This window comes from Neopsephotus bourkii, unplaced genomic scaffold (assembly GCF_033783945.1).
Source record: "Neopsephotus bourkii isolate Nb327-2 ecotype Australia unplaced genomic scaffold, CSIRO-AGI_Nbou_v1 NB_196, whole genome shotgun sequence".
Taxonomy (NCBI): domain Eukaryota; kingdom Metazoa; phylum Chordata; class Aves; order Psittaciformes; family Psittacidae; genus Neopsephotus; species Neopsephotus bourkii.
Genome location: NW_026900709.1, coordinates 11,939,653 through 11,964,003, shown reverse-complemented (window position 1 = coordinate 11,964,003; position 24,351 = coordinate 11,939,653). Strand labels below are relative to the sequence as shown.

At 42.7% G+C, this 24,351-nt stretch overlaps 2 long non-coding RNA genes across 2 annotated transcripts; both read left to right on the top strand.

Annotated features, from left to right (window-relative positions):
- Positions 1 to 354: 354 nt before the first annotated feature.
- LOC133224420 (uncharacterized) lies at positions 355 to 12,402 on the top strand. Its single transcript, XR_009728848.1, has 4 exons — positions 355 to 570; positions 1,082 to 1,177; positions 1,408 to 1,612; positions 11,797 to 12,402. It is a non-coding gene; the product is annotated as an uncharacterized LOC133224420 (long non-coding RNA).
- A 4,613-nt stretch (positions 12,403 to 17,015) lies between these two features.
- LOC133226591 (uncharacterized) lies at positions 17,016 to 21,559 on the top strand. The gene is made up of 3 exons (XR_009729576.1): positions 17,016 to 18,469; positions 20,129 to 20,273; positions 20,750 to 21,559. It is a non-coding gene; the product is annotated as an uncharacterized LOC133226591 (long non-coding RNA).
- Positions 21,560 to 24,351: the final 2,792 nt, after the last annotated feature.

Here is a 24,351-nt window from a genome sequence, read left to right as displayed (position 1 = left end):
TGTTATGTCACTGTGACAGAACTAATGCAGTCATGCTGCAGAGAAAAACTGTCCATTTGGGGCTGTGAAGATGGTATCTTGGCTGCTCGAGTGCTGAGTTCTTTTTCTAGCACTGCCATGTGTTTCCTCAGTGACCGTAGGAAATTCAGTCTCTCCCTGTTTCCCTTTTTACAGCATGGAAATCCTCTCTAGGCTTTCCCTTGCAGTCTGGTCCTGTCTGGAAGAGAAAATAAAGAGTGGTGTTTTTCATTATTAGCTAAACTGAATTTGGCAATGGACAGATGTTCACTTTGCATACAGCTGTGCTGGCTGAAGATGCCTTTTTCTGTCTTCCTGGAACTGTCGTGAGGCGAAACAAACACTGATGGAAAATTCTGTGGTCTTCAGATAGAAAACACTTTAGAAACTGAGTTATTGTGGATTGCATTTGCAGAACTGCTGTCAGCCACAGCTGAAATCAGTGGAAACTGTGGGCTGAAAAGCTGGAGCCCTGAACTGCAATAGTTTATGTGAATGTAGAGTTCATGGCTGGCACAGGAATTTAGATCAATCTACATTAAAAGCTCTCACGTAAATACAGAAGGTAGACTTGGTGGAGTGATCCTTCTTTTTCTGCTCGGGCTTATTTTTAGTTTAAAGTCCTGCAGCATGCAGGTCTGAGGACTTAGGCACAGAAGGCTACAATCTTTCACTATGGGCTGGCTGACTATTGTCTCATGGTGCAAAATAGGTTTTTAGTTAGTATTGTGAATTCTTACGGGATCTTACAGTGTCAAATGGGAGCAATTTGCCTAACGTTTCTTCTTCTACATCTATGGAAAAAATTCAATGTGTGTGCAGGGGGGGAAACGGTGGAACTAAACCCCAAAACTAAATAATAATGATGAAGCTTTTTATAAAAGAATGTCTCACAATCTGACATAAGTAGTAAGATTGTTGCTGTGCACTATTACTATAATTAAATTACATTATGCTATTGCATTAAACTAATCCGTCAGTAATACTGTACTTAGCAGTAAGATTTTTGTCACATAAACATTATGAGACTTTAAAGTTCTGCATTTTGTCTTGTAAAATGCAGGGAAAATACAGAAATTGGAGCAGCAGAATATAACATGAAAAGCTGTAGCAGTGGAAAAAGGCCAGCTGGTTCAACATGCCAGCCCTTTTAAAGCAGGTAAGTTAAGAGTGTTAGAATACATTTACCAAAAGGGTGGAACACGAGATGTATGCGTGAGGTGCCTGCTATTACTTTGAAAACATTAGGTACTGATCTAAAAATCCTTTTTAGTGTTTTCCTGAATTTCAGAACATGTAAATGTTAAACCAGAAGCTGCTGAGAGTAAGCTGTTAGGAAAAACATGCAAATAATAACTGACATGAAGCTGCAATCTTTTCTCTGAACAGAGGCAGAAAAAGAAAGAGGCTACAGATCACTTAGACTGTGATCAGTCAACCAGGGCAGATGATCAGAGGGATGCAGCCTTTAGAACAATGTTAGCTCTTGCAGACCCAGGAAGCAGAATAATATTTTTCATATTGAAGACTTCACTCCCATCGTAACAGATCAAACCACCATTCAGACCAGCAAATCTCATCCTCTCTCAGCCTGGTAAGCTGTTGTACATTTATTCTGGTGCTAGGTCTTTTCCAAATGGGTTAGTGGAGCTTTCATCCGCATCCCATTGACAGCTATCCCTTTCTCACATTTGCAAAATTCAGACCATCTTAATTCCTTTCTGTTATCATGCACAATTACTTGGATTTTAGCAAAAATTCTCAAGCAAAAATTCTCAAGGAAAATGACAAGCAGATTTCTGTCCCTTTGCTTACCTCTTCCGCAGATAGCGTGCAAACACACACTGTAAACTTATTCTGTGCCACACTGCTGTGACTGGAACTACAGCATTTGCTGTACTTCCTGTATTTACCTCTGCCTTTAAGTGTTCACTAAACCATCTTGGTCTGCTATCCTTGTGATCTAATTGTGCATGGGATATGCCAGGATGGCCATGCTATTCATTAAGGATTCAGAACGTACACAGGGGTCCTCTTCTAGCTCCTGGGGGTAGGAATAGGATGAAAACATTATGAGACTTTATTAAGTCTTATAATACTGCCTCCCCTTGCCTCTGGCAGCCTCAGGAGTGGGAATTAGTCTTTACAGGGAGGTTATCACCCATAATACATATTTATGCTGTGTCCATCCTGTATAAGAATGCTCTCAGTAAAACTTAGGCTAGGCTATAATAATACTTAGCACTTCTTTGTTGCCTTTCATCTGAGGATTTCATTGTGCCTTTAAAAGCTTTCATTAACTAAAATTCACAACCCCGTTGTGCAGTAACTGTGCATTAACACCTCCACCATATGCAAAGAACTGGTATAAGTGGTTTAAAAAGCTGGAAAGAATGTGGATGGGGGAAACCTTGGAACTGATTATTCCCACATCTATGTGCTAGCCCCGTGTTTCCTCTCTAAAGTACCTTAGAAATACATTGATACACTGACTGCACTTTACTGCATTTTTAAAGGCTGATGTGTGTCAAATTTAGCATTGTTTCAAATTCCCAGCATTCGTTTCCAGCTTCGTTTATTATCTGCTGGCAATCTATCCTTTGATAATTGAATGCAGATGTAGCAATGAGTGATATAATTGCCTGTGGAGCTAGGTATGCGTTTTCACCATTGTTAAGCTACAGGGTCTAGTTTCCCCAGGATGTGTATGACTTGTGAATGCCAGTTACAACACGTTCCTGAGAAGAGAATATGCCCCTAAAGCTACAACGTCCTTCGTGCATAGCCTCCAATCCTCTACAAAGCTTACATTTCACAGGATTCAACAGTATTGGTTCTTTTGGGATCAATGAGAAACTCACCACCCATCTCCAGTATCTCTGAATTACAGAGCAGAACCAGATCAAACACAGAAGAGTTCCCTCATTTATCCTGCCTCTGTAATACATCAGAGTGTGTGCTGCATTCATTTTGTGTAGGCGGGCTGGTGTCTAATGTACTCTGTGAACATATTTATAAAGGATTAACCTGTGCCTGGTATTCCTAAAAACTGATTTAGTTAAAATACACGTTTTATTCTGCTTGTCTCAACCATATGAATCATTCCTGTTTAGCTTTGATATTAGTCATTTTTTGCTGGAGTGTTATGTACTGCACATTCTCGATAGTCCTGTTATGTGTGACAGGCTTTTTTTCCCCCCCTCAGCCAATACTCCTCAGTGCATTGTATGATCTGCGTCTGAGAATTTTAACCTGCAGTGAAAGTGTTCTCTAATAGAACGTGCTGCTTAGCAAAAGCTGATACACTGAGGGTTTGAACAGGGTGCTCTTGCTTTAAGTGTTTAGAAGCAAACCAGGAGTAGAAGGTCAGGAATCTGCACTAGTAGTGCTGGGAAGGACCTAGATGCACAGTGTACCTAGGATGCTGTGTGTGAGCACACACACTCCGTCCTGGCACCTGCCACATTAGGAAGGATCCAGTAATGTGAAGCTCCTGGACTGCAGTTACAGCCTACCCCTCCCACCAGCCCCATGTTAAGGATTGTGTTTTAAAATATTTACCTTGACACAAGCAATATTTAGGTATTTGTTTTGTGCAGGAGAAGGATTAAAGGAAATACAAATGAATACCACAACAATGGGGAACCCTGATCCTCATCTGCTTATGTGAAAAAAGCTCCAAAACATTAAAGGCATCTTGAGGAGTTGCCTACTAGGAACTTGGGCTAAAACTGAAGAAAAGCAAACTAATGAAGGATTAGGGATAATTTACTGAAGATCACAGCCACAGGGAAAATGGCCAAAGCAAACACTGGAAACCCTATTACTCCAGATCTGTGACAGCCACACTTAACGGTTTCTTCTCACCTTGATCTTCAACCTGGTGTTCAGGGCTCGGTTTCGTTTTGGGTTTAGTGTTTTGTTTTGTTTTTTGCTATGTATCAGCCTATACTGCAACTGTGTGAAAAAGCTGATACAGTTTTCAATACCTAGCATCTTCTGGCAGAAGGGAATGGTGGTAGTTGTTTGTGGTTTTGCTCCTTTTTTGATTGCCTTTGAATTCAAGGAGTTCAGCCCATTCTGATTTCTGTTCTTGATACCGTGCGTTTTGAACAACTTGAGTGTCAGGTATTATTTGTTGTACCATCAGTCCATCTTATCTGGGTACAGGAAAATACAAAAATCATTCTGTGAAGGGAGGAGGATTCTTCTCAGCAGCCCATCAAGCAGTTTTTCTAGTTAATTTTCTTCCCCATTGTTCCCATACCAACTCTGAAGCTTGCAAATGTTTCTTTTTCTTGCCAAGACAGTGGTACTTTTGCCCTGTCACACATTAATGTTTTTTCCCTTTTCTTGTGTTTTGAGTGCAGCTGAACAACAAATTCCTCTCTGTTTAACAAGCAACTTCCTCAGATTAAGGTTTTGGTTTGTTTTTTGTCCATACCAAAGTATCTTTTTGATTTCAGCAAAGCTCTACATTTGTTAATTAAGTACTGACAAGCGAATAGCAGCAAGTGCCACAATACTGTGTGCTTCTGGGCTTTCAGAACAGCCCTTCTGGAACCTGAGCCCTTCTGTCTCAAGGAGCCACGGCAGCAGCCATGCTTTGAGAGGTAGCCAGTGAAGACAGCACGTCAGTATTCAGGAAACGAGAACGGCTCCTTCACAAGAAGTCTACCTCTTCTCTGCTATTCCCTGTGCATTAGGCTTTAACGGTGTTCTCAGAAATCTCCGTGTGAGTTGCACCTTTTTCACACTCCTCCCTGAAAACAAGATAATTTCAGGTTTTACAGCAGCAAAAGAATTCACTGCCTGTTTTCTCACCAATGTAAGAGATGTGCTTTAAGTGGAAGTTGGCTCATCAGAGGCCATAGTAGAGCATTCGTAAATGGATGGATGGATGTGTATGTACATGCATCTGGAGTTCTTTTGTTCTCTCCCACTGAGCTTTGGTTGTTAAAACAACCCTTTCAGTAATTTCTGGGCTGGCTTTGCAGGGAAAAAAAATCTTGGTTTTTGCTGCTCCTGGAAGAGAGGTTGTCATAATGTTGCTCCCCCACTTGACTGACAGGCACCTTTGCGAACACACAGCATGTTTCATCTCAGAGCACTCGATGAATATCCTTACCCCCCCTCTGGACCAGCCCACCTCCACTTGCAAAGCTTCTTGCTTTTTCTCACAGGATTGCAATCCCTGCCTTTTGTTCCTTCTTCTCAGGAGTTAATACCTCCCCACCTTACAAGTCAGCAGTGGATTCTGTCAGTTAAAACCCCCAAATAACAAACCCTCCTACCCTGAAGGCCTTTTCCTTTCAAGCATGTATTTTTCTAGCCTGCAAGAGAGTCAGTGCCATAACCCTGAGCCTTCATGGAATAGTTTCTAAGCCTGTTTCTGTGTATTATGAATATCTTCCAAAGGGAGAATGAACATCCCCTCTTGTGGCAGCTTCTACGTTTCATGACTCCTTGCCCTCCCCGCTACCCTCTGCTCCTTACAAGCCCCTGCACTTCATTCCCTCTTCATGTAATATCTCCTTCCAAATCCTCCTGCACTGCTGCCGTCACCTCAGCCTGTTCCAGCAGTTGCCTGCCAATGCTGTCAAAGCCCAGAACCCAAACATATTTGTTAAGATGTCCCACTATTTGTCTTTTGCAGATTTCCAGGAATCTAGATGCTGTGGCGCCAGCTTCCAATCTTTCTGTTCCATCCACACTCTTTCCCTGTCGGTTGGATTTTTCCCTGAATTTCTGCTCCCTGAAAAACAAAGCACCAGCTTGTTTTTTTCCTTTTACCCCATTTAACATTGCTGGCAACACATCCTCACCTTTCTAGCTGAGGTCCTATTTTTTTGGTGCTATTTGGTGTTGCTTCTTGCTTCCTAACAAGGTGCCATTAAGAAATGCTAGACACATCTTCTGGGGGTAGTTGACTGTCTCTAACCCAGAGACAGGAAACTGCTGGTTCAGGGGCAAGAGGCAACTCCTGCACAGACAAGTGAAACACTAGGTGACCTGTAGGGCCAGCTTATAGAAGAAGGTATTAACAGAATTCATGTTCATTTCAGAGATGTAAAAAAGGATACTGAAGATAAACTGAAGACGTGAGATTATTAGGCAACCTGACACCATCACCTTCATTTAATCGCTCGTGTTTGCTCTTTCTGGCACATTTGCTAAGGCCATGATGCTTAAACTGTGTGTGTATTCAGACCTTTTCCCTTCACCTCTTCACCCCTTCTCACCTTACTTTGAAATGCATTTGCTAAGAATTCTGATGTCTCAGACAGTGGCATAGGGAGGTACATAAGAGACATAGGTCTTTTAAAAACAGAGAGGATAAAACTATTAGGATGACTGAGGCCTTCTGCTTCTCGGTGTGTGTTAACAGGGTGCTATAGAGAAGATGTCCTCTCCCGCAGGAAGCTCATGGCTCTGGCTACTGACAATTAATAGGAGGTTTTTAGATGTGACAGTGATCCAGGTTTTGTTTTCAGCCTCTGTCCTTTCTTGTTTTTTCACCTCCTCTGATGCAGGGGACTGATGGCCAAGCAGACCTGGCCCCTCCACTTGTCATGTCCATGTGTAACCTCTCTGGTGTCCATAAGAGACCTCCCGTTCACATTCTCCCAGTACCTCCCCGTACACGCTCTGTTCCAGCAGGGAGACTGTTTTGGAGCCCAGCTGCACAACACAGCATCTTCTGGCAATGTTTTTTCTCCCTAGTGACTCACTGCATTTTGCACCCGATGGCAAAAGATAATCTGTCACCTCAAATCCTACTAGTTCTGCAAGGCAGCTTTTATATAATCAGTGGGTACTTTTACCCTCTTTTCTCCAAACATGAATATAAGGTCCAGCTTGACTCCTCCATATGTTTTTTTTAAAGAAAGCAGCTGTGTTGTTCCTCAGGAAAACAGCTTGTAATTTAGCATTATATCCCCTAGGCAACGCTTTTGGTCTTCAGGACATATATTTATCACAGACATCACAGTTATCTCTATGGTACTTTAGTTTTCCATCAAGGAAAGCTAAAAGAGCATTTAATTCCGTAAGGCTCTGATTGGTCTTCACCACAATCTATCTCTGGTGCTTCTCTTAATGTCTCTTCTGCTAAACAAGATTTCTTCTTCCTCTCTCGATCTCTCAGAAGTCTGAAATTATCTCAGAAGCGTGGGCTTGCTTTGCCTTCTAGCGCTACCTCTCTTTGTGCTAGGCAGAGCTTTCCTGTCCTTTGGTCAGCTCTCCAGTCCATCAACTTTGCCTTACTCAGGAGGTTCCTGAGGAGAGCTGAATGCCTGTCAGCAAATAGGTAATTTGCTGGCATTGGATAGGTTTTCACTTTTTGTTCTCGGTTTCACTTTTGGTATGACAAGGCAGCCATGGAGAGTAGGGAGATGGGCACATCTTAGAATGAGTTCAGTTAAGAAGAACAGAAACATGATGGCCCACTACTTTCTCTGAAACAAAAAGTTCTAAATTCTTAATGCAAGCTGCTTTATGAATTGCTGCTCCTTGGGACCATTTCACCCTTGAGCTCAGAGCAGCTCTCTTCCACTGTGACAAGTTCTGATCCCCAAACACACAAGGAAACCAAGCTTAGTTTTCCGAGTAGGAGATGCTATGTGCTACCGCACTTACCAAACCTATCTGATCAGCAAACACAGCGGGAGAAAAAAACAAGCAAGCAAGGAAGAAGTGGGAATGCAAACCTGAGAGAAATCTGTCAAAGTCTGCAGTAGTTGGCAAGGTAAATGCAAGGCTCTTCCTGCTTTTCATAACAGTAGTAATATCAATTCATGATAAAAAGCCATTCTGAGTTACACAAGAAGGAAAGGTATTTGCCAGGAAAAATTCTTTATTTTCTACTTTATTGTTTATGATGGACAAGAAGCGCCATCCATCCTGACTGACTGTTGGCATGCGACTTACCACAGAGCAACTGTATGTTGATGGATAAGCCAGTCTCGTCCAAGTGTCAGGAAGATTATCAAAAAAAAGAGCTGTCTGTAGTTGCTCCATCTCTGAGGAGATTGCCAACTCACCCTAACAAAAGAAAACATTAGTGTGCTATTTGCGTCTCACAAAGAGACTGTGATAAGATGACATGATAAATGATAGAGGGCTTTTTTTTTCCCCAGTAAAAACACGTAAGGTAGCTAAATCGTCAAGTGTAAAGAATAGCTTGGCTCTTGCAAAGGGGGTGAGTCATTTAATTTTTAAAAAGGGGAAATGGTCAGAAAAACAAGAGTGTAGGTTTTGGGTTTTTGGTACCTCTTAAATTCCCTCTAATTGCATTAAGTAATTACATGATACAGCGATTCATACGTACATACGCACAGAAGCATCCACCTACGCATATGTGCGGGGAGAAAATGATAAAGGGCCAAATTACTAACTTCTTTCAGATATCCTACAGAAAATTGTACATGCAATCAAGCTACCATTCTGCCGGCTTGCTTGCGCTAATGGCTATTTGAGTGCTCATGTTTTGTTACTCTGAATTAAAGATCGAAAGGAAGGTAATTCTAGGTGGTGAAAAAGGAGGTCCCTTTAAAAAACTAGCCCTGTGAATTAGATTTTCAGTGCCTACTCTTGGAACGTATGCATTAACTACAGCTGTGCACGCCTAGGCCACGATTGCCTCTGTAAATTGCTGGCAATGCATAAGAAGCTACTTGGTTGCCCAATTCTGTGATTTGAGCATATATTAAATGTTAGTGCAGCAGGTACGGCGCTGTTTGAGATTGCTAGATATTATGAAAATCTGGCCCTGCATGGTCAAGAACATTACATGTTGCTATTCAGCACTTTGTCAGCATTGAGACCCATATTATTACCAGAAAAAAAAGGCTAAAGATGTGCGATGAGATACATCCTTTTTACCTAGCTTCACTGCACTTACTGGACACACAGTGAGATCAGGACTTGGGTGTTACTGTCACTACACCTTTACTCACAGTTAATGGCTGTCTCCTAATGATGGTTAAATGCCTCACACCGATGTCTTTGAACATGTTGATCATTTAACACGGTCTGAGCCATGTGCCTTATCCAGCGGGGATCCATGAGAAGTAGAGTTTGTTTTCAGCATCAGAGGATCTCAGAGGTATCAAATGACGGCCTCCCTTCTCTCCTATGGATTGCCTAAAACACACTGAACGCACACCATAACTAGCAACCGGATCTGTTAGCAGCTATAACAGAGGAGCTAAATTTCTGCAATGGCAAAAAAGAAGAGTGTCCCTCTCTGACCTCTGGATCTGCACTGAAATGGGAGTCAGACCATGATCAGAAGCCACGCATTTTGCTTCTTAGTAGAGAGAGCAAAAGAGAGAGGATTTTTATCTCCTAAGCAGTTTTGTGATCATTTTTATTCCCACAAATGAAAAGAAATAATTTGTTATAGGGAGATGAGTTACATGTTTGCAACGGGCAGCTCATGAGAGCACAATCTTTTAATCAATGAAATCAGAAAAGAAGCCCCCCAGGTATCACTCACAACTGCCTATTACTGGCGTTTACACTGGTGCTTAATGGTGTTTAAACCCATGCATCCCCTGAGATTAGTAAAGCAAAGGATACGTATCTTCAGACCTGAATTAAGTTCTTGAAGGGAATGCTTTACCTTATGTAACAACAGATCCAGTCTCTTATATTCTGGAAAACAAATCTATTTATGCAAGAAGCATTCTGCTGGTGTTTGGATAAAAGACGGATCTTTAGTTTGAAAGACCTTTTTTCTGTATGGCACCTAGCTGTGCCTTCACCTTCAAGAAATACCACATTGTCACGGGGCTAGTGCCTGTAAAGGAATTTATAAACCTTGTGTATTCTAACTTGATGCAGTTAAAGCAGTTTCACTGCCTCTGTGTTAGAGTATGAAGGATATGGAGGATTTCTCCTGTGAAATGGAGAAGGAGTGGAAGACCTGTGCAGGTCCGTGCTGTTAGGGAAAAAGCAAATTCTGCCTCACAGTTTGCAAATAATGGCATTTTGCAACCTGACAAAGAACCCTAAATGGCCAAACCCTATTAATATATCATAACACTCCAGCAAGATCTTTTTTTCTGTGCGGTGCAAAGTAATGCATATATTTGTGCCTCATGTATTCTAGAGATAATTCATTACAAATTTCAGGTTGAAGCCCTGTACAAAATAAGTATGAAAATATCTAATTCTATTTAAATTGGTGGTCGCAGGAGTAAAAAGCCCATAAAACCAGAGACATCACACCATCTTGTGTCAAATTTGCAGCCTGCTCTATGTTTTGACTGACCTTGTCTTCCACAGCTTGGGGGACTCCTTCCCCAGTGACCGAGTATTTGAATTGCAGCTCTAATAGCACACGGAACGCGTTGTCTGCAGCTATTACAAAAGCAATCTCCACTTTGGGGTGTGGGATGTAGCGGGTGGGGCTTTCGGGAGGTGGCATCTCATCCATGTGTTTGTGTAACCTTTACAATCCAGGTTTGAAGCGACTGCAAATCCACGAGCAGACACCAACTTCTATCAAACTGTCAAAGGCATAATAAAAACCCTGTCACCAGGCACTGGTGTCAGTCCTTGGTAGGCAGAATAAGGAACCTGCTTAGGCATAACTGAAATTGTTCTGTTATGGAGTCATTGTTGAGAACAAGACTTTTGTAACACTTTGATATCCGTGGAAATTAATCTAATTTGTTCCCCTTTCTAATTAGCTTCTTCACGTCACACCCAAGTTCTGAGGCTTGCAAGGGTAATAATAATTCTGTCAGGTTCTTCTTCAGTTAGAAGCCAGCAGAGAGATAATTTCGATTTCAAAATAAAGAGACAGAAATATTCTAAAAGAAAAATGTTATTTCTTCCAAATTACAAAGTGCTGCTCTCTGGTGCAACATTATTATTCTGTGTAGCAACTTATTAAATGAAGCAGTGTACGGTAGCATCTGTGAAAAATGCCGTCCTTTATTGAAATGAAAGTGACTAATAGCATGAGGACTGTAAAATAAAAAGGCAGAATACCTTCTAGACCATTGCAAAAATACATGTATTGTCTGTTTGACAATCAATACACTACCATAAGATAAAACGGAGCGGTGGTATCATCATCATAATTTCTATTTCAGATGGTTTGCTGAGAGCCAAATTGTGTCATTTATGGAAAAGAATGACAAATGGTTTAATTCAATATCACACGCATGTGTATACATGGGCTGAAATTCTGTTGCAGCTCAAAGCTGTTAGGCAAATATTTTAGTATCATCACAAGTTTAAAAACAACAGACATGTGGGAGTGCATCCATTTATTTACACTGGTACTGACTTAAAACTCAAAATGTTATTTGATGCTTTTAAAGCACTGCTGTGGGATGTTAAATTACTGCCGAATCCTTCCTGTTCTGAGACACCTTTCAGCCTGCCAAGATGCATCATGATGGTGATGATGATAACAGCAGTAGTGCAGGGATCTTTAAAACAATGTGTGGCTCATTCCCGGAAGATGAATGCCATTTTGACTACCCCCTTTTTTATGATTCAGCATTTCTGATGCAACAAAGTGAAATAATGAAAGTAAAATAACAACAGGTTTGTGTGGGATGGGAAAGGGAAAATGAGCATGTTCATTGTCAGGATTTCTGCAGAAATCGTAGGGAAAAAAAAATAAAAAAAGCTTTTATAAGCAGCATTCCCCCCACACGCACCCCGGGAAAATTCCTCCCTTTGTTTTTACTATTCACTACATTTCCTTCTTTTATTCCCTGTTCTGATCTCGTCCTTTTGTTCCGCTTCCCTCCTCAGATGCTTCTCCTTCCTCCTCGCAGCGGGAGGCTCCTGGCAGCTGGGGACGGAGAGCCACGGCCGCGGGATGGCGCAGGGCCCGCCGGCAGGTGAGCTGCTGCTGCCTGGGGCACCGCTGTCAGAAGAGAAGGAAGACGGGGGCCCGCAGCTTGCTGCCATGTACGTACAGGGCCTGCTCCCTCCCTGCCTCCCTCGTTGCCCTGCCTCATTCCCAGGCACAGGGTGGGTACAAAGCTCTTGCATGTGGCGTTGGCAGCTTTCTACACCTGCCTTGCTCAGGGCTGGGGGTACGGAGGAGGAAGAGGTGAGGTGGCAAATGTATTTTTAGGTGAGGATGTCAGCTATGAACTACCCCTCTTGGCTACACTTGGCATCGGCTGGGAAGTGGGGACATAGGTGCTGCTGGGTACCTACCTCCCATCTCCATTCAACAAAGAGGAGTTCAGTGAGGGTCCAGGCATGGCCACTGCCACAGGCAATGATAATCCCCAGCTGCCCCACAGGGATGGAAGGGAGAGGGCTTGTTTGTTCCCCTCTTAACAAAATAGTTTTATCACCTACAGACACTTGGTAAGTTGCTGCAAGTATGGTACACTATTACAGGAAATCTTTGCTTTGAGGAGGGATCAGAGGTCACTGCTGCAGGGGATCAGGGGCTGATTTATTAAACAGCTAAATCTATTTGAGATGCAGCTCCTCAAAAAGAGCCGTGTACTTGCAGCCATATAAATAGGTAAGAAGGTATGCCAGTTAATGCCTGTATTTATGTTCCCCAGGCACAAAGCCCCAGCTCAGAGGGCAGATGCAGGTGGTTGCTGTCAGCCGAGTCGCCTCCAGGCCTGCAGGTCTGTCACTTCTTCAGGACTGGTTTCTGCTCCTGCCACACTCCTGTCCCCTTGCATGGAAACTGCAGGAGAAAGTGCAGTACGTGCCTCGATTTTGCTGACATTGCCCCAACAACACTTGGTGTCTCGTGTGCTGGTAATGATGGGGCTTGTATTGCAGCCTACACAGGCGGATCTAGGGTGGGGGACCCGGGGTGGGGATCTCGTACGCCGTACCTCAAGCGTTAACACAAACGTAGTGAGCAGAAATCCTCCCCACGAGGTCCGCCGGCGTCCCAGCCCCGCAGCCCTGACAGGGTCAAACGCGAAGGGCACATGGGCACGTGCCTCTTCCCGGGGCCTGCTTCCCTCCCCGCGGCCCCGAGCGTTCCATGGCGGCCGAGTCCCGTCCAGCGGTGCTGCCGCAGCCCGGCGGAACGCGACCCCGGGCCCCGCTCCTCTCCCCCGCGACTGGCGGTGACCGCGCCAGGGCGGCGGCGGGGCTGCTGCCGGCAGGGGGCGCTCTGGCTCCGGGAACGGGCTGCAGCTGCTCCTCGGTCCGCGTCCCGCTCCCCGGCTCCCCCACCGCGGTGTGTCATGGAGCGGCCCGCTGCCGCCCCACGGGGACGGGCACCGGGACAGGGGTTCCCGGAAGCCGTGCAGGTACCGCGAGTTCGCACCGCAGCGCGGGGAGAGAAGAGGCTGCGTCCTTCGGGGCACAGCCTGGCCGCCGACCCGAGGGGCTCGGACCGTGGCGCAGGTGCGGCCCATCTCGGCGCTGTCCGCAGCAGTGGCGCCGAGCAGCGGCAGGGCAGCGCAGAGCCCGCGGGGAGGAGGAGCTGCGGGCCTCGGTCCCGTGGGTCCTGCGGCCGGTCGGCTCCGGGCCCGGACCCGCGGAGCGAGCCGCCGGCGGCAGAAGTTGGTGACAAACGTGCGCTGCCCGTGCCTGCCGCCGGCCGCTTCCTTTGTGCGTTTGTCAGCACTTGTCGTCCGTGCCCGCGGCGGCGAGTTAACCTTCGTCAGTGCTGGGAGAGATTGTTGTAAACAGAGGAAAGGAAGAAAAGCCTTTGTGAGTTTTACAGAGGTGCTTTAAACACACGGTTAAATGACAGGCGGAAAACGATGTATTTTTTTGTAATTGGTGAGTTTTTTCACATTCAGGTTGATGCGCTTCCTTGGTACAGACACGTATGGCAAAGAAATACTTGGTTTCTTTGAGCATATCTTTGATCACAGTTTATAATTACTACCTATGTACATCTATGTATCTTTTGAGAGTCAGTAACAGAAATTGTTTTTATTAAAAGCCTTAAAACAAAGATTAAAAAGAACACAGGAAAATTTGCTGGCCAGCCAACAGCTGGAGCACCCCTTCCTCTTACGTACGATCCAAGCATTTTGGACTAGATCCTTAGCAATATAATTTGGCATAGTGAGCCTCGCTGATTTACCTCAGCTGAAGACCTAATTCCAGTGCATGACATACTTAGAATACGTAAAATATATTCCAGAGGCACGAAAAAGCGTGGTTTCGCGTTTCAAGAAAAATCAAAGTAAGCCAGACTAAACCAACAGAAATTCTTACTCTGTGCCACAGTAATTACCTGTCGTGGCTGCAAATTCACAGTTTTCCTCAAGCAATACAGTCGTGGTTTTAACCAGAAGCTGCATGCGATGCTTTAAAACAAAAAGAAACAATTTCTTGTTTGGTATTTTTGTAATAGACCGTGCAATTATTCCACTCTCGGATATGTGAACAAATCTTTAAGAATTGAAACGCATTGTGCAGTATTATTTCATACCCTGTACAGGCTTTTAGTGACTTCACCGTTCCGAGTGCCTTTAAGATGAGTCGTTTAATAGTCACATTTTTAAAGTTTTATTTCTGTAGTATTTTACTTGCCTGGTCAGATTTACCCACCAGTGCAGCGTGGTGATCAGGCAGCAGCTCAGGTAGTGGCTTTTCAGTTGTTTTAATAGGAGGTTTCCCAAATCCCCTCCTGGAATTAAAGGTTCTTCAGGAGAAGGGGCAGGTTCCCCACACTCAAAGCTGATCTCCCTGCTGACTCCCTTCCCTGGGCTTCCTCAGTGATTTCTCTACCGTGTCAAGGCTCTTTGCTACCAAATAAATATTCAGACGTGGGGAGTGAGGGGGGAGAAAGGTGGAAAAAATAGGCCTCCCGGGGAGCTATTGATTTGAGATATGAAACACTGTATTGATACAAGAAAAACCCAGACATAAGGAAGCAGTTTGATATTGCACAATATTTGAGAAAAATCGTGTGCATCTGTTTAGCACAGTGTACTGCATAATGACAGCAATCTTCCCTGTTTGTATCTATTCATCTGATTATACAGCGTAACAATTCTTTTTGCCACACATTTATTTACCAAAGGATTTTTTTTAATGGATAATAAATTAGTAAATCAGATATCGTGCGCTTGGGGAAAAGCGTTAGTTGACTCCCTACACACAAGATAGTTGTGGTTCTTATTTTATGTGATACTTGCATATACAGATGAAGCTACATGCTTCCCTTGTGGCAAAGACAAAGGAAGTTTTAAATCACAATTTAGCACTCTTTCATCTAGACACGTCATTTTGAAAAGCTTCAGTGTTTAACACTGCGGTGCAGCACTGATGTAATGAAGAGCTTTGACTTACTTGAAGTATAACCCAGTGGCCTTCTTTTGATCTTTTTCCACAGCTATTTCTGCTGCCGCTTCCTGTCCTTGACCCAGCGATACACTGTGAAGTTCTCATGAGTCAATGGTAAATTCAAACTTGCTCCCTAAACAGAACAATAGACTGTACTACTTCGAGCCAAATAATGGAGTGCTCAAACAAGCATGTGTTGTGTACACAGTGTTTAAATGGCACCACATCTCATGAGTCATCGAAGTAAAAAAACAGCCCTCAAAAATACAGTTTCAATAAATCCCCTGAGCTGGGGTGTTGTACTGCTTTCTGGCTGGGTATTCTGTATTAGCAAAATACTGCTGTGGCTGAAAAGCAACCCAGAAGTGGAACAATTGATTCCTGCTGGTGGATTCATTACCTATTGCCTATACAAATATTTCAATGCACATAGAAGTGAATATATTAGAAGTGTATCTAAAGAAAAAACAAGAAATGAAATTAGTGTCTCACTAAAGTTAACATTACCTACAGGCAATTAAAGGAGCTAAACAGAAGTCCTTATGCTGGCATTAGGAGGTAGTGTGGTCAAAAGAGGGTTAGCAAGTTTTGAGCATATCTAGGCAGTAAGGTCAAAGCTCTCGCTCAAGTATACTTACACAAAGATGATGACTTATGCTAGTAAAATGCAGAAGAGCAGACAGCTACCTCTTGTTTCAGAAAGCAGCCAGCATTCACCCAGGCAGCTGTCTGAGTCAAGCACTGTAACTTTCATCAGATAGTATGTGTTCCAGATGTAATGCTGTCTCTGCATTAACGTGACAGCACTTGGCAGTAATGGAAAGGCCTCATTTATTTCTCTGGTTGAATGTCTAAGATCAGTGGTATTGCTAGCTCCTCTGGTAGAAACTTCTTTTACTTCATGGTAAATGCCATGTTTTCTTATGATTGCTGGTGATAGGTTCTAGTCCAGACTAATCTAATGGCTCAGAATTGATAAGGGGGCCAGTCCGGCATATGAATGCTCCTGGGGAGCAGCACTACCTTCTTCAGAAGTTTTTGTGAACACTGGGCTCATTTTGTTACAAGTTACATTTGAGCAAAGTTCCCATAAATTAAGAATTAAACTTGGCAGAGCCTTGTGAAAAACAACAGTAAGGTGTAAGACCCCTCTATGGGGCATAGTATTTTATCATGACTTCTGTTTGGTAGAGATCCAAGTACAACACACATTAGGGTCACTCACAGTGCAAAATCTGTCCTTCAGAGGGCTGAGGCTAGTAATGCAAACTGACAGGGTAAGTCATTGCGGCTGGTTTGCTGTCTCACATAGTTAGCAGGTTCAGAATAGAACTTTTTGCTTTTCATTCTCTTAGAAATTTCTCTTTTCTGGACATTCCAAATCTGCTTCTGCTTCTCCTTTCCAGGAGCCTTCAGTATCTCTGTTCAGGTAACAAAATTTATTCATCATTGTCGACACTTGAAAGGTAGAGCCAGTACATTTGAGCACAAGCATATGGATTTTTTGAAAATCAAGGAAAGTTTTTGATTTCAAAAAAGCCCCAGTGTATAGGTTCATTATTATAGACACACTGCACTCTGATTTCTCTCCATCATACAGTTAGAGAGAAAATCAAGGTAACTGGTGAAATCCAGAGAGTTCACAAAGCGTCAGTTTCTGTGAGTAAAAGATTTAGTACAGAATGGCTGTGCAATTAATAGGAAATATCCATAATATTTATCAGCGTTTATTTTCACAAAAAGTTTGGATTTAATTTGCGGTCAAATTGCTGGTTTAAAACATTTTTAAATCTTTCAAAACCATGCAGTGCAGGCTGAATATCGTACACATAGAGAAACATTTCTCCTAGTACATGAGTTTGTTCACGGATGATGATTCAGTGTATCAGCTTGCAAGACCAGCTAAGCCTTCACTAAAATACAGACAAAATTCTAAATGTAAGGCTCTTCTGCCTCCACAAATTAAATGTGTGCTTTTGTGTGTAAGCCTTTTAGGATGGCAACAAGGCTCGAAACACTCAAATGTGTTAGGAAAGTGTATTAATACAATATTCCAAGGCTAGTTGAACTCAGATTTCTCTAAAAGAGGAATAGCTTCTATGAAGAAATTGCCAGATCAAAGATACATGGTGAAATGCTTAAAATCTTAGAAGTCTGTAAGAACTGCATCTAAATTTTTCCCTCCTGTAAAAGGCAAAAAGGCAGCTCCACACCATTAGTTACTGCGTTGTACAGGGATGTGCTGTGTTCTGTTACTTGGTGTTTAATCCAGAAGTGCGTTCAGCTATGTATTAGTAGTGAGTGCTGAATTATAAGCCATCAGAGCAGCAAAAGATAGGACAGAAATAAACTGTTGGCTGTGATTGCCCCTTTGAAAAAGAACAGGGATTCTGAGAGGGGAGGGAAGGAGTTTCCATGTCCCCAGTGGAGTTTATTATTCTCTGGAAACAGGTAAACCAACCCTGGCTCATGAAGATACTTTAGAATAGGAAATGTTTTGCCTTTGAAATGTACCAGATTACATGTCATTTCAAATAGTGTTCATGGCGAAGATACCCCTGGGACCACCTTACAAGAGCTTTATTTCTTGCCTGCAAATTAGTCAGTTCAAAACACTTCTTTCATCTCTGCCTTCAGCTCCTAATACCACACATGCTGTTTGTAAAATAGGGGAGTGAAAAGACCCTGAATACAATGGTACAATTAAAAAACTAAAACAAAAAACTGTAAAGGCAACAACAGGATGGGCTTCAGCCGACAAGGAAAAGAATGAAATTTCGGTGCCTTTTTGGAGGCATTTCAATAAACCCTCTTTTCCCCCTTTCAGCAGGGGCTCACTGAAGCAGCTATGTTTTCTAAATGGCAGACAGACAATAGCATCTAAATTATTTTTAAGAAAGCACTTATAGCACTAAGCACCCAGTACTACTAAATCCGCCTTAGAGGAGAAGGGTGGAGGAAGAAGAAAGGTCAACAAATGTATCAAGTTCTTTGTGTAATGCCTCACTGACATTTTCCAGCTCCCTCAGCTGGCTTTTATTTTTTTATTTTATTTTATTTTTTCAGAATCCTGGTAAAATGCAGTAAAGGATTTGAGGTTATCGTCTGTCTCTCTCTAACTTCTGACATCTCTTTATAACAAGAAAGAGTCGCAGCCAACTGTAACAGGAGGGCAACACAATGGATCCTGGTAAGACAGGGAAGGGGGGAGGTTCAACTTTGCTGCCCCTTTGCCCCTATTTCTTCCTCACAGAACAGAAGTGCCATCTGTTCCTAGTCCTAACATGCATGCATTTGATTTCCATTCAGTAATAACTAACACAGGAAAAAGATTATCAAGTGATCTAAAGCACTGTCAGCATTAGCAGGTCTTCCCCATCCAGTGTTTTGTTTGCACCTCCAAAGATCTGCAGATGAAATGGATATGGGCAAGTGCCTTAATTGCCTAGAATTACTCTCTTCTCTGGTAGAGGACCATATGGTCAAGGTGTGGAACATGGCCAGAGTAAGGATACTTAGGTGCTTTTAGGAAAATCAAATGAGAGGATGGACGGTTAGATTCTTCAACCTGAATTCATTACCCCAATCTCGTATCAGTTGGTGCTGTAATATATTGTTTTATGAATGCAAAATCAAGTCACAGCATATTGTGTGAGGCTGGACAGTCAGTATTAAAGTATGAGCATGTTGCGAAAGAATCTGTAGAAATGTTTCTTAGGCTTCACAGTCAAATCTGTTGTATTCACAAGTAAAAAGCCCAACGCCACCAAAACTACCCAGCACCTTCCAGTCCAGCAAACTCAGTTTAAGATTGTGCTGGTTTTGGTTGGGGTAGAGTTAATTTCCTTCGCAGTAGCTGGTATTGGGCTATGGATTTCTGGTGAAGACAGTGTTGATAATTCAGTGATGCTTTCCATATTGCTCAGCAATGGTTACAGAGAGTCAGGGCCTTTTCTGCTTCTTACGCTGCCCTGTCAGTCAGTAGGCTGCGGGTGCACAAGAATTTGGGAGGAAACACAGCCAGAACAGTTGGCCTCAAATGACTAAAGGGATATTCCTGTCTTACTCAGGATATAAACTAGGGAGGAAGTTGGCCAGGGGGCACTGCTCAGGGACTGGCTGGGCATTGGTGGGTTGGTGGTGAGCAATTGTTTTCATTTGCATCATTTGTCTTTCTTGGGTTTTATTTCCCTCTCTATTTTTTTTAATGTTCCTTTTCATTACAGTATTTTTCATTATCATTATTATTATTAATCCAGTTATTTTAACTTTTACTATTATCTTCCAGTTATTAAAATGTTCTTAACCCGTGAGTTTTCTCACTTTTTACCTTGCAGTTCTCTTCCCCTCATCCTGCTGAGGAGGGAGTGAGCAAGAAGCTGTGTGGTGCTTAGTTGCCAGCTGTGATTGAACTATGACAATCGTTTTTGGCACCCAACGTGGGGCTTGAAGGCTTTGAGGTAATAACAAATTGATCAGAGTGTATTATAAGGGATTTGTATTTCCTCTGTTAACAGTTGCAGGTCATGATATTGATTCATGTGTTCTCAATATTAGTTTACTTGATCTTTTTTTTCTTTTTTTTGCTGTACCTGTTAAAGATTGGTGTTGGCTTTTGCAGTTTGCTGTGCTCTGTAGTGATTAGTGATGTTTTGCCTGGGAGATTTGTTACTGAAGCAATGACCTTGAGCTTGATCTGGTATTTGGGTTCTGTTCTGAAGCCATTACTGTACATCTTATGGAGATAATTAACAATTGACTTCTTCCTCTCAGGTTTTTTTTTTCAAGGAAGTACAAAATAGCACCTTCACTACCTTCTTCCATGATGTTTTCTCTCTCATTACAATAGCTTCTCAATGTCTTGAACATCCTCATGTAGTTGAAATAGCCAGTTGCTACCACGGCAGTGCATCAGTGACGGTACTGCAGCCGTCAAGACTTTCTGGTTCCCATCCATGTATTGATCCATCAACTGGAGAGTCAAGGACTGATTGGTAAGACTCATTCACCTTTAACAGTCCCATTTGGCCAGTGTATCTATCGAGGCTTGAACAAAGTTACACTGCCTTACCAGATGTGCTGGAACTCCAATATGGAGTCAAAGGCAGCCACACAGTGGAGGAATTTTTTGAGACAGGGAGAATAATCCAGATTCTTTTGAAAGCTGATTTTACTGTCAACCAAAGTAAGGTCAAAGGGTCTGCACAGGAATTCAGTTTTTAGGAATAAAATGATATTATTGTTTAGGAATAAAATGACACTATATGTTATTTTCCTTTTCACTACACGTTGTTATTGTTACTGTTACTGTTGTTATTGTTATACTGTTCTTATCTCAACCCATTCCAACTCTATTCCCCCATCCTGCTGGGGGAGTGAGTGAGTGACTGTGTGGTGCTTATTTGCCAGTTAAACCACAACAAAGATCCAAAACTCAAGAAGATCATCTTTTGTTCCTAACTTGCTGCAGGTGCTGGCGACACCATGAGTCCATCAGTTATGCCCAGTTTTGACTGATGTCTTACTGTTGAAAGCAATTGGGTGCAGCAGCAGATGTCAGCAAAGGAAAGATGCCTACAATGTGCTGTTGCGAAACAAGGTGCAGTAGGTGCAGTGGGATTTGTCTGTTCCAGCTCTTCAGAAATTTCAGTGTTCTTTCTTCTTGCTGTCTATACCTGATTATTTTAGCAGTCTCTCATTTCTCTATCTTCTTATCCTTTCCCCCTTTGCTGCTGCTGCCTGCCCACCTTGCTACTTAGGCACTTCTATGTCCAGAAACTGACCCTGTCAGATGCCAGCTTTCTTCCCAAGGACTGGGGAAGGACCTCAAGCTTGGGAGAAATGTGGCCAGAGCTGTAATGGTGCAAATGAACTTGTAAAATGGTTCAAGAGGGCAAAGCCAAGCAAATGGCTAGCAGGTAGCTTGTGCTTTAGACTAGTTTATTTTGCGCAAGTCAGATACTGCATGCGCTGCATCTGAAGTCTGAAGCTGATCCGTCTGGCAAACCTACTGATGTCTACATTGTCAAAATACATGAGACAACATTTCATTTCTCCAAATTGCCATTAATTTCGTTGCCTTATTTTCTTTCTTTTCCTCCTACACCAGGATGACACTTTTGAAGTGTACTTTTAAGAGCATAATTTGATCAAATGATCCAAGGGAACTCCCTATAGACATCCATGATTTAATGCTAGATCTGTTCTAAAGGTTGGCTTGTCTGACAATGGCAATGGGTTTAACTTCAGTTCATTTGTAGGTAATAAATATAGCGAGTTTTTTCTGTGTCAGGGCTGTAATTTGTTTACACAGCTGAAGAAGGAATGTATCAAATAAAGGCAGGACCTGGCCACGGGTGATGGTGAGCGTTTTGAGCATCGCAACCTCACGCAGAGCAGAAGGTGCTTGGCACCTTGCTGAAGTCAGCCGTTGTGCATATCCTTGTGCGAGATGCTTGCACATGAGTTCCAGATGACCTCAAGGAGACTGCAGGAATTCACTGGATGGTGGATTCATGGTTCTTTGTCCTCCCTTTCCCTTCTCCATTTGGGATTTCACTTTCCAGCTCACAGCACATGCACTGGAAGCCAAAGATAATCCTCTTTTACTAGGTTAGTATTTTCATCCTAGTCCTGACTCACACCTGTGCAGGCTTTGGGCTCATCTGCTCTGTAACCATCTACCACTCTTTTCAAAGGGAAGAAGGAAACTCTTGGTATGGGTGCAAAACTTAGAAGAGGTCTGTGCCGAATAAGATCCAAGAACACAGCTGCACAAGAGTCAGCATACTTCTCACAGACAAAATGCAGTGAAGGAAAAGATGGCACTTTCAGCTAAATGAGAGATCATTTCACAATACTCATTCCATTCAGCCCCTTCTAGGAGGAAGATATACATGCACATCAGCACTTGGGACATGAAGAGCTACTTTGAAAGTAGATGTGGTTCCTGGTGTTTGAGATGAGGATGGATAGTGAAGAGTGAGAAAATTGGCTGTCCCTGCAGAGGTGCCCTCCAGCCACAGCAACGTCTGTGAAGTTGTGCTTTTCTGTACTTGATGAGAAAGCAGCCTGGGCTGGCTGAGAGCAAGCTCAGTTTGTAGGAAGAGTTTCAGACTGATATTCATTGCCTCAGGAGGAAGTTTCCAGGGGCGCAGCACAGCCTGTTAGCAGCATGAACAGCTTGAGCTACAGCAAGGAGACCCAAGCAGAAGTACACAAACATGTCCATATTCCCTCCTACTGTAGCAGGAAGGCACGCAAGAGAGGCCTGAAAATCATTAAGCAAAAGACTGTTCTGTGGGCTGCATTCTACAGGCACAGGTATACACACAGCCATAAATGGGAGCTCGTGCAGGGTTCATGTTGTACTGGGAGAGGGCTGGGCTGTGAAAGAAGGCTTTTCTCTTTCAAACAGACTGGTGTAAGTGATATTTGAGGGTGTAATGCAGAGAGTCGTGTTCTTTACACTCAGCCTCATGTTGTCAGAGGGTTTTGCTCACTGCACTGCCCTGTGAAGTACGACAGTAAAAGCCTGCGACAGGAGGGAAAGAAAGTTGTAAGCCAGTGGTAGCACTAGATTAAAACAGCAGCACACAAACACGCTGACCTCTTCCTGAGCAGTAACCTTGAGTGAGAGCTGGATTGACTGATTTTATTCTGCTTGTCCGTTAGAAAATAGAGCACAGCAGCACAGACTGTAAGTGGCCAACAGTGCTTGCGAGCTTCAGTGTTCTTTATGGTGTTTATTTCAGCTTCCAGGTCCTTAAAGATATTGGTGATGTTAAGATGTAGTATTATACTCAAAGTCTTCTTATTGGCAAAAGGGTATTGACAAAAGGCACACATTGTGCCTTTTGTGATCTTTGAATTTACTGTTAGTCTGGTTAATGTTTCAAACAGCCTAATAGTCAAAATTACAGACCCTACACCATCAGTACAAACCTTGTTGCTTTTTACTAATAATGGAAAAAAGAATACAGGAAGGCCTCATTAAAAATAGAGTTAAAATTGCTACACAGAAATTTCCCTTTTCTCTACTGTTGTGCTTACTCTTTCAGTCTTTTGGGTCTTTGATTGACACTTTGGTATTTCTCAAAAGAACTGGGGGAGTATTATGATGAGTCATCACCACGAAGAGTGTGGTACTCATGGGAGGGGATGTCTTCCTCCTCAGTCTGGTGTCTGCTTGGATTTAGTTTTATATCTTTTCTTAACACTATCCGTTTACTGTGACTCAATGACTGATTTGTGTCATCTGTGTCTGCACTCTTCCCTGTGACTTATTCTAGCAGTCCACAATGAGTAATCATTTGTTGTTGCTATAGACTAAAAAATCTAGTGAAGAATGTCTTAGAGCTGGACAAGCCACAGTTAAAAAAAGTTGAAACATATTTAGGCAAAAACAAACCCAGGGAATTGGTGAGACCCTGCCCTGTCAGCACAAACCTTGTTGCTTTTAACTAATAATGGCAAAATCACACTTACTGGGCATTATGTCAAGTCCCTTTGGATATGCTGTGAATTGCCGAGTTCAGCAAGGATTTGCAAACTTTTCTATGACTGCAGAATCATGACTGAGGAGCATATATTGTTAGCATTCACACTTTCCTATCTTCTGTTGAATCAGGATAATGTATATAGGTCTCACTGACCTGCATTTCTTCATTGCTATCAGGAGACCAGGTAAGAAAAAGTGTTTGATTTTCATCGCTGATATAATTTGCACAATCAGCAGGAATACTGTAATCATTAAAATGAGAGCTACAGGTTGTAGAGATGTAGGAGACCATAGTGTAACCTATAAGGATATAGAATAATTAAGGTCACATGCTTGTATCTAAGATACATCACACACACAGAGGGACAGTGTCAGAGAGGTTTTACAGGAGGTAATACACAACAGTTTCTGGAATTGGCTGTGTACACATACGACTAGATCCCATGTATATATGATTTAGAGACTGATTAGAAATAGAAGGAGAAATGTCATAGTCATAGCTGGTTAACTTTTGAGCTAAGCAGTTGTCTGAAGACTGGAAACTAATATCTTCCCATATCTATTGCATATGT